This window comes from Nycticebus coucang, chromosome 11, assembly GCF_027406575.1.
Source record: "Nycticebus coucang isolate mNycCou1 chromosome 11, mNycCou1.pri, whole genome shotgun sequence".
NCBI lineage: Eukaryota > Metazoa > Chordata > Mammalia > Primates > Lorisidae > Nycticebus > Nycticebus coucang.
This window is the reverse complement of record NC_069790.1, coordinates 97,581,997-97,589,566: the sequence shown is the minus strand read 5'-3', so window position 1 is coordinate 97,589,566 and position 7,570 is coordinate 97,581,997.

Genomic DNA, 7,570 nt, shown 5'->3' with positions numbered 1-7,570 from the left:
GAACAAATTAATCAATATTCATAGGCACATATGAAAGTAAAACTCTAATGAAATCAAGTTGCTGGGAAAGGGTGGAATGGGTAGAATAAATTCACACCTAACTGATGCAATGCGCATTTTGTGGGTGAAGGACATATTTATAACTTTGACTTAAAATATATAAAAGCAAATTATGTAATCCAAGGTGTATACCTCTGTTACATGCTGAAATAAAATAAGAACTTGCCAGAATTGATTTTTCCACTTTTTTGTTAATTTCCTTACATCAACATACTTTATTTTTGCTTTTGTCACAACTTACATTAAAGTCAGAATACACATTGGGAATCTGTAATCTGCATGCAAACAGAGACTTCTCCCAGGTTTTGTGAATATTTTCCAGCTGCTTTGTGATAGGAAGCCAATTATGTACAATATATCATAAAGAGGAAGCAATTACATTCATTTTCTTGAGCACAGAGAAATTTGATAAGGTTGACCCTTGGCAGATTGAGCTGGAATAATAGTTAATTTTTTAAAAGGCATAAAATATAGGACAGTTGAATTGAAGTCATTTGTTTTTAAATTGTTGAAAATTGTGTTACCTCTTAGATGCTCTTAGATGACAAAGGGAGTGAAAAATTAATTTAGAAATCAATTCTAAATGCAGAATGAGTTCTAGACTCATTAAATTAAAAGAAAAGAATAAACTGATTCCTGGAACCTAATGATAAATATCAGATGGGGCTGGACCTATGAGAAACTGTAAAGAAGTCTTCACCCTGGGCCTAATACTTTACTGAACTATTTTTAATCAGTTTTTTATTTATAATTGAAGCAAAATAGTGCATATCTATGGGTACAATATGATGTTTAAATGCATTTTTTGTACATTGTATATAGATCAAATCAAGGTAATTACCATATGCATCCTGTTCAGCATTTATCATCTCTTTGTAATGAAAACACTCAAAATCTTCTCTTCTAGCTATCTTGAAATATAAACTACATTGCAATTTTCTATAATCAACCTAATGTATAAATAGAACAACAGAACTTATAAGGCCTGACAACTAGGGGTTTGTGAACTAATCCTAGAAAATGTGCTACGTACCTCTTTGCTGAATATCACCATGGCCACCTTCCAAGTACTCCCCTTAGGAAGCTAGGCATCAATGCCAGGGCCTAGGGTACCCTTCAAAGCAATTTTGGAACACTTTTTCTGGATTTTTCCGTTAAAGCTATGGTCAGATTACTCCTGATGTCCTGAAAGTCATCAAAATATCTCCCTTTCAATATTTCCTTTATATTCAAGTAAAGAAAAAAAAATCACTGGGGTTCACGTCAGGTGAGTAGGGAGGGTACAGAACACTTATTAGCTTACTGGTTAAAAGAATCCTTCACAGACAGTGCTGTGTGAGTTGCTGTGTTTTCATGATGCAAGACCCCCACCTTTCTCATGGCACAGTTTTCAGCTAAGATTTTTCCTGTTTGTCTATGGATGTTTACTTGGTCTGCTATGCTTCTCACAACATTTGGGTATTATTATACTATTTCTTTGTTCTCTTAGGCACAAGCTTTAGTAGCTTCTAAAAGTAAGTATTTTAATGTGTTTTTACAACACAAATTGTTTGTGATAATTTCTATCTGTTCCTTATGTTGTGTTTTCACAACACAAATTGTTTAAGATAATTTCTGTCTATTCCTAGGTAGAAGAAATGAAATAAAGAGATAGCAGAGTAATGGTGGTTGTAAGTTAGAGGTATACGTTTACTCACTAAAGATTTCTTAGAAGTAGGTTAAGCTCTCCATACCTTCAAATAGTTGATCCATTGTGAAGTCTTGCTACTCTACATGCACTTACGAGCATTCTATTTTTGTAAACATTTTCTTTGTTTTTATTAACTTGTGTTCACACTAAGTAGCTTGTGTGGTGTGGATTCCATTGTATACAAATTGAAGGAAAAATATGAAGATGTGAATTAAAAAAGCACAGGGCCAATGTCAACAAGTGTGAGAAAAATAACAGTAAAACTAACACAGAATTACATTCTGTAATTAGAATTAATTACCTGGCCAGCCACACTGTCTCACAACTGTAATCCTAGCACTCTGAGGCAGGAAGATTGCTTGAGCTCAGGAGTTAGAGACCAGCAAGAAAAAAGGAAGACCCCATCTCTACTAAAAATAGAAAAATTATCCAAGTATCATGGTGGGCACCTGTAGTCCCAGTTATTTGTTATGCTAAGGTAGGAGGATCTCTTGAGCCCAGGAGTTTGAGATTGCTGTGAGCTAGGCTGAGACCATGGCACTATAGCCTGGGCAACAGAGTCACCCCCGCCAAAAAAAAAAAAAAATTAATTACGCTCAAAAATGACCATATACTATTCATTCTACAATATTCACATGGAGTAGAGATAAGTGTATATTATATATATACACATATACATATATAATATGAGACAATATGTGATGTGTCCTATTATCAAATTAGTGAATTATCATCAGGATTGCAAGTCAGTCTCTTATGAGCTCTCCAGTATAAATTAACTTCTCATAGCCTCTTCAGTCAAGTATAGCTAAGAGAGCAGGCCCTTGAATTTGATTCTCTGAGTTACTAGTCTGTTCATTAGCTATGTGACCCTAAACAAATCAAGAGAATATCTTTATCTGGAAAAGAGATAATAGTGAATGGTAATATATATTTCCAAAGATTGTTGTAAGAATAACATAAGGAAAAGTACATAAAAATACTTACAAAAGTATCTGGCACATATGGAAAGTGATCAACAAATATTAAACTGCTGCTGATTTATTAATGCTACTATCATTATCCCTACTTGCTTCTGTGTTTGCTGTAACCAAAAATAAAAAAACCTAGTTTTGATGATTCTTAGTTTATATAGCCTGTTAGTCTTACTAATATGCAAATAAGTGGACTCTGTGGGTAGAATAAGGTCTACACTTTTATAGAACCAAGGAGGGTCTGCCCTTCAGACTATCATTAAGTCACTGGCTAAGATCACATACATGTGCACACACACATAGATACATGTCGCATCTAGCATTTAATTATTTAGTGATAAGTGCTTTGGGCTATATAAGCTTGTTCTTTGATATCCTACATATGTGCTATATTTTTTTCTTAAAATTAGAATAAAAATCAAGCAAAAGTAAGCTAGTATAACTAGTTGAGGTCACTTTCAAGAGACTGGAATTTGCTGAGCATTTATCACAATAAAAGTTCAGAAAACTTGCTTTGGTTTATGGTAATTAAGATAATTTTCTATATTTCAAGCTTTCATTAAGGGTATTTACTTCAATACATGCTGAGAAATTGCATTTTAGTGCTTAGAAAAATTACTGATTTCTGCCCCTTAAATGGGAGATTTAAGTCCAAATGTTTCTGTTTCAATATTTTTGTGTCCTAATTATTTATATATTTCTGCTCTAAAAACACTGAAGAAACTTGCACTGTTAAGCCCCATGCAATGTAAGCAGAGCAGCTTCCAGAGGTCTGCTGTCACAGTCACAATCCCAAGAGACCCCTTCCTTTCCCCACTACTGCCTAATCAGTCACCTCTTTTTTCTCACATTTCCCGATAACTGCATTGAAATATTATTTACTTGGAGGCGGCACCTGTGGCTTAGTGACTAGGGCGCCAGCCCCATTTACCAAGGTTGGCAGGTTCGAACCCGGCCCTGGCCAAACTGCAACAAAAAAATAGCCAGGCGTTGTGGCAGGTGCCTGTAGTCCTAGCTACTCGAGAGGCGGAGGCAAGAGAATGGCCTAAGCCCACGACCTGGAGGTTGCTGTGAGCTGTGACAGCACAGCACTCTACCGAGGGCAACAAAATGAGACGACTCTGTCTCTAAAATAAAAAAAAAAAAAAAAAAAGGAAAGAAAGAAATATCACTCACTTGCAGTGTAACGTTGTGAAGAAGAAAGGTAATGAATGACATGGGGATGTAATAACTAGAATTGAAGTTTGCAAAATTAATCTTAAAAGTTCTGAGTTGCTTAATGCACAATGAAGGAGTTAATAAGCAAAATCTAATAATTTAAAACTCTAAAGATTTAGCAATTTTCTTTTCTTTTCTTTTCAGAGAATTGAACTCACAAAATAACCCATTTATTCATTCAACAATATTTGTTTTAATTCTAGGTAGAGAAATCAGCAGTTGCAAGGTTGAATGGTGAACTTGGGAAAATGAGTGACCCTAAAGAGGTGAAGGAGGCTCCTGATGGGAGGCCCCATGGGTCCAGGTCCTGGGATGATTTTGAGAAGCTACTAAACACTAGAAAACAGGGGATTAACTTGACCAGAAAACTCTACATGTTGACCACAAAATACCATTTATGGTGAATTAATGGATGATATACTTTTAATTAAAGAAGAGGTTAATATTTGTAAATAATTGTGATTATTTTGTTAACTGGTTCCTAATGTGTTTTTCTCTGAATTTAAACCTTGGAATTGTACCAAGATGTGATATTTGACCTTGCCCCCAGTGTCTGTTCATTAGACACATCCTTTCATTTTTTAACCTTTATGATTGATTTTGCTTAAGTTTTAGGGGAGCTAAATCTACATACCACGAAAGCTCACTCTCTTCCACTTTTGGGGGTAGCGAAGCAAGAAGCTGGCTCAGCAGCTCTGCTTAAGTTTAATCTGAGTATACAGAGGGTGCCAAAAACAAACAAAATGTATATACATTTTAAGAAAGGAAAAAAAGCTGTATTAAAATTGTTAATACTCAAGTCACATTTGGCTTCTTCAATTACAAGAGATACAAGAAACAATATACAAGATAAAAAGAAATATACAAGATAACAAATGTTATTGGTATATATTGAGTATTATCATTTGAATACAGTTTTTTTTCCCTTTCTTAAAATGTGTATACATATTTTTGGCGACCTTTGTATATATATAAAACTATGAATTGGATGTTTTCCTGCTCCCAGATTTGTGTATTGAAGTCTAATCCCCATTGGGATGGTATTTAGAGATGGAGATTTGGGGAGAAAATTAGGTCTAGATAAGATCATTAGAATAGATGCACATGGTAAATGTCCTTATACATAGTACCCTGTTTCCCCGAAAATAAGTCATCCTCCAAAAATAAGACCTACTTACAGGAAAGCTAAGATGTTCCCTGAAAATAAGCGCATCTTTGGGAGCACACCTTAAAATAAGACACTGTCTTATTTTCGGGGACACAGGGTATAATATAAAGAGACACAGACATAAAATCTCTCTATGGCATGTGAGGGCATCTGCAAAAAGAGGACTCAGCCCTCCTCAAGATCCTGTCTTTCTAGGAACCCTGATCTCAGGGGCCTTTAGAACCACAGGAAATAAATTTTTATTGTCCAAGCAACCCAAACAGATAAGAAAAAATGTTTTTAATCTTATTTATCTGACTGATAGTGATAAATTCTAACAAATGTATAGTGATATTCTGATGCGGTTTTGATTTTTGTTTCCCTGAGCATTAGTGATATTGAGAATTTTTTCATACACCTGTTAGCAATTTTCATGTTTCCCTTTGAGAAATGTCAATTCCAGACATTTTCCCTTTTAAAATTAAGTGATCTAGTTTTAGTTCATGGGTGGGATTTTTTTGGTTGCTATTAAATTGTATGAATTATTTATATATTTTGAGTATTAACTTTTACCAGATATATGATCTGCAAGTATTTTCTCCCATTATACAGGTTGGCTTTTCATTGTTTGGATTGTTTCCTTTGTTGTGCAGAAGTTTTTAGTTTGATGTAATATCACTTATTTATTACCATTATTATTTGATTTGATTGCCTGTGCTTTCAGTATCATATCAAAAAATCTCTGTCAAGACCAATGTCAAGGCAATTTTTCCTTGTGTTTTCTTCTAGGAATTTTATAGTTTCAGTTTTACTTTTAAGTCTTTAATTGGTTTCAAGCAGTTTTTTGTGTGTGGTGAAAAATAAGGGTCTAATTTCCTTCTTTCACATATGCATATCTAGTTTTCCCAACATGATTTATTTATTTACTTTTTTAGATTTCAATGCATAAAATTCTTTTCTTTTAACTGTACATTTCTTTTTATTATGTGCTTTTATCAGTTGTGTATTATGCCAATATTTATAGATCTGCAACGTTTCCATATGTTTTACAGCATCTTAGTAGATTTGTCTAACACTTTTTCGACTGCATTTAATTGGCTTCAAGTTTCCCTGTTTTCTTTTTTTTTTTTTTTATTAAATCATAGCTGTGTACATTGATATGATCATGGGGCATCATTCACTAGCTTTACAGACCGTTTACCAAGTTTCATATATACACTTGTAAGATGCACCGGTGGTGTAATCCCACCAATCCCCTTCCCTCTACCCACCTCTCCCATCCCTCCCCTCCCTTCCCCCCTTCCTCCTATTCTTAGGTTGTAACTGGGTTATAGCTTTCATGTGAAAACCCTAAATTAGTTTCATAGTGGGGCTGAGTACATTGGGTACTTTTTCTTCCATTCTTGAGATACTTTACTAAGAAGAATATGTTCCAGCTACATGCATGTAAACATGAAAGAGGTAAAGCCTCCATCTTTCTTTAAGGCTGCATAATATTCCATGGTGTACATGTACCACAATTTATTAATCCATTCATGGATAGATGGGCACTTGGGCTTCTTCCATGACTTAGCAATTATGAATTGAGCTGCAATAAACATTCTGGTACAAATATCTTTGTTATGATGTGATTTTTGGTCTTCTGGGTATATGCCCAGTAGAGGGATTACAGGATTGAATGGCAGATCTATTTTTAGATCTCTAAGTGTTCTCCATATCTCTTTCCAAAAGGAATGTATTAATTTGCATTCCCACCAACAGTGCAAAAGTGTTCCCTTTTCTCCACATCCGCGCCAACATCTCTGGTCTTGGGATTTTGTGATATAGGCTAGTCTCACTGGAGTTAGATGGTATCTCAAAGTAGTTTTGATTTGCATTTCTCTGATGATTAAAGATGATGAGCATTTTTTCATATGTCTGAAGGCCATGCGCCTGTCTTCTTCAGAGAAGTTTCTTTTCAAATCCCTTGCCCAGCCTGTGATGGGATCTCTTGTTCTATTCTTGCTAATGCGTTTGAGTTCTCTGTGGATTCTGGTTATTAAACCTTTGTCGGAGACATAACCTGCAAATATCTTCTCCCATTCTGAGGGCTGTTTGCTTGCTTTACTTACTGTGTTCTTGGCTGTGCAGAAGCTTTTTAGTTTGATGAAGTCCCAGTAGTGTATTTTTGAAGCTGCTTCAATTGCCCGGGGGGTCCTCCTCATAAAATACTCACCCAGCCTGATTTCTTCAAGGGTTCTCCCTGCACTCTCCTCTAGTATTTTTATAGTTTCATGTCTTAAGTTTAAATCTTTGATCCAGTGAGAGTCTATCTTAGTTAATGGTGAAAGGTGTGGGTCCAGTTTCAGTCTTCTACAGGTTGCCAGCCAGTTCACCCAGCACCATTTGTTAAATAGGGAATCTTTTCCCCACTGAATGTTTTTAATTGGCTTGTCAAAGATTAAATAACGGTAAGTAGCTGGATTCATCTCTTGGTTCTCT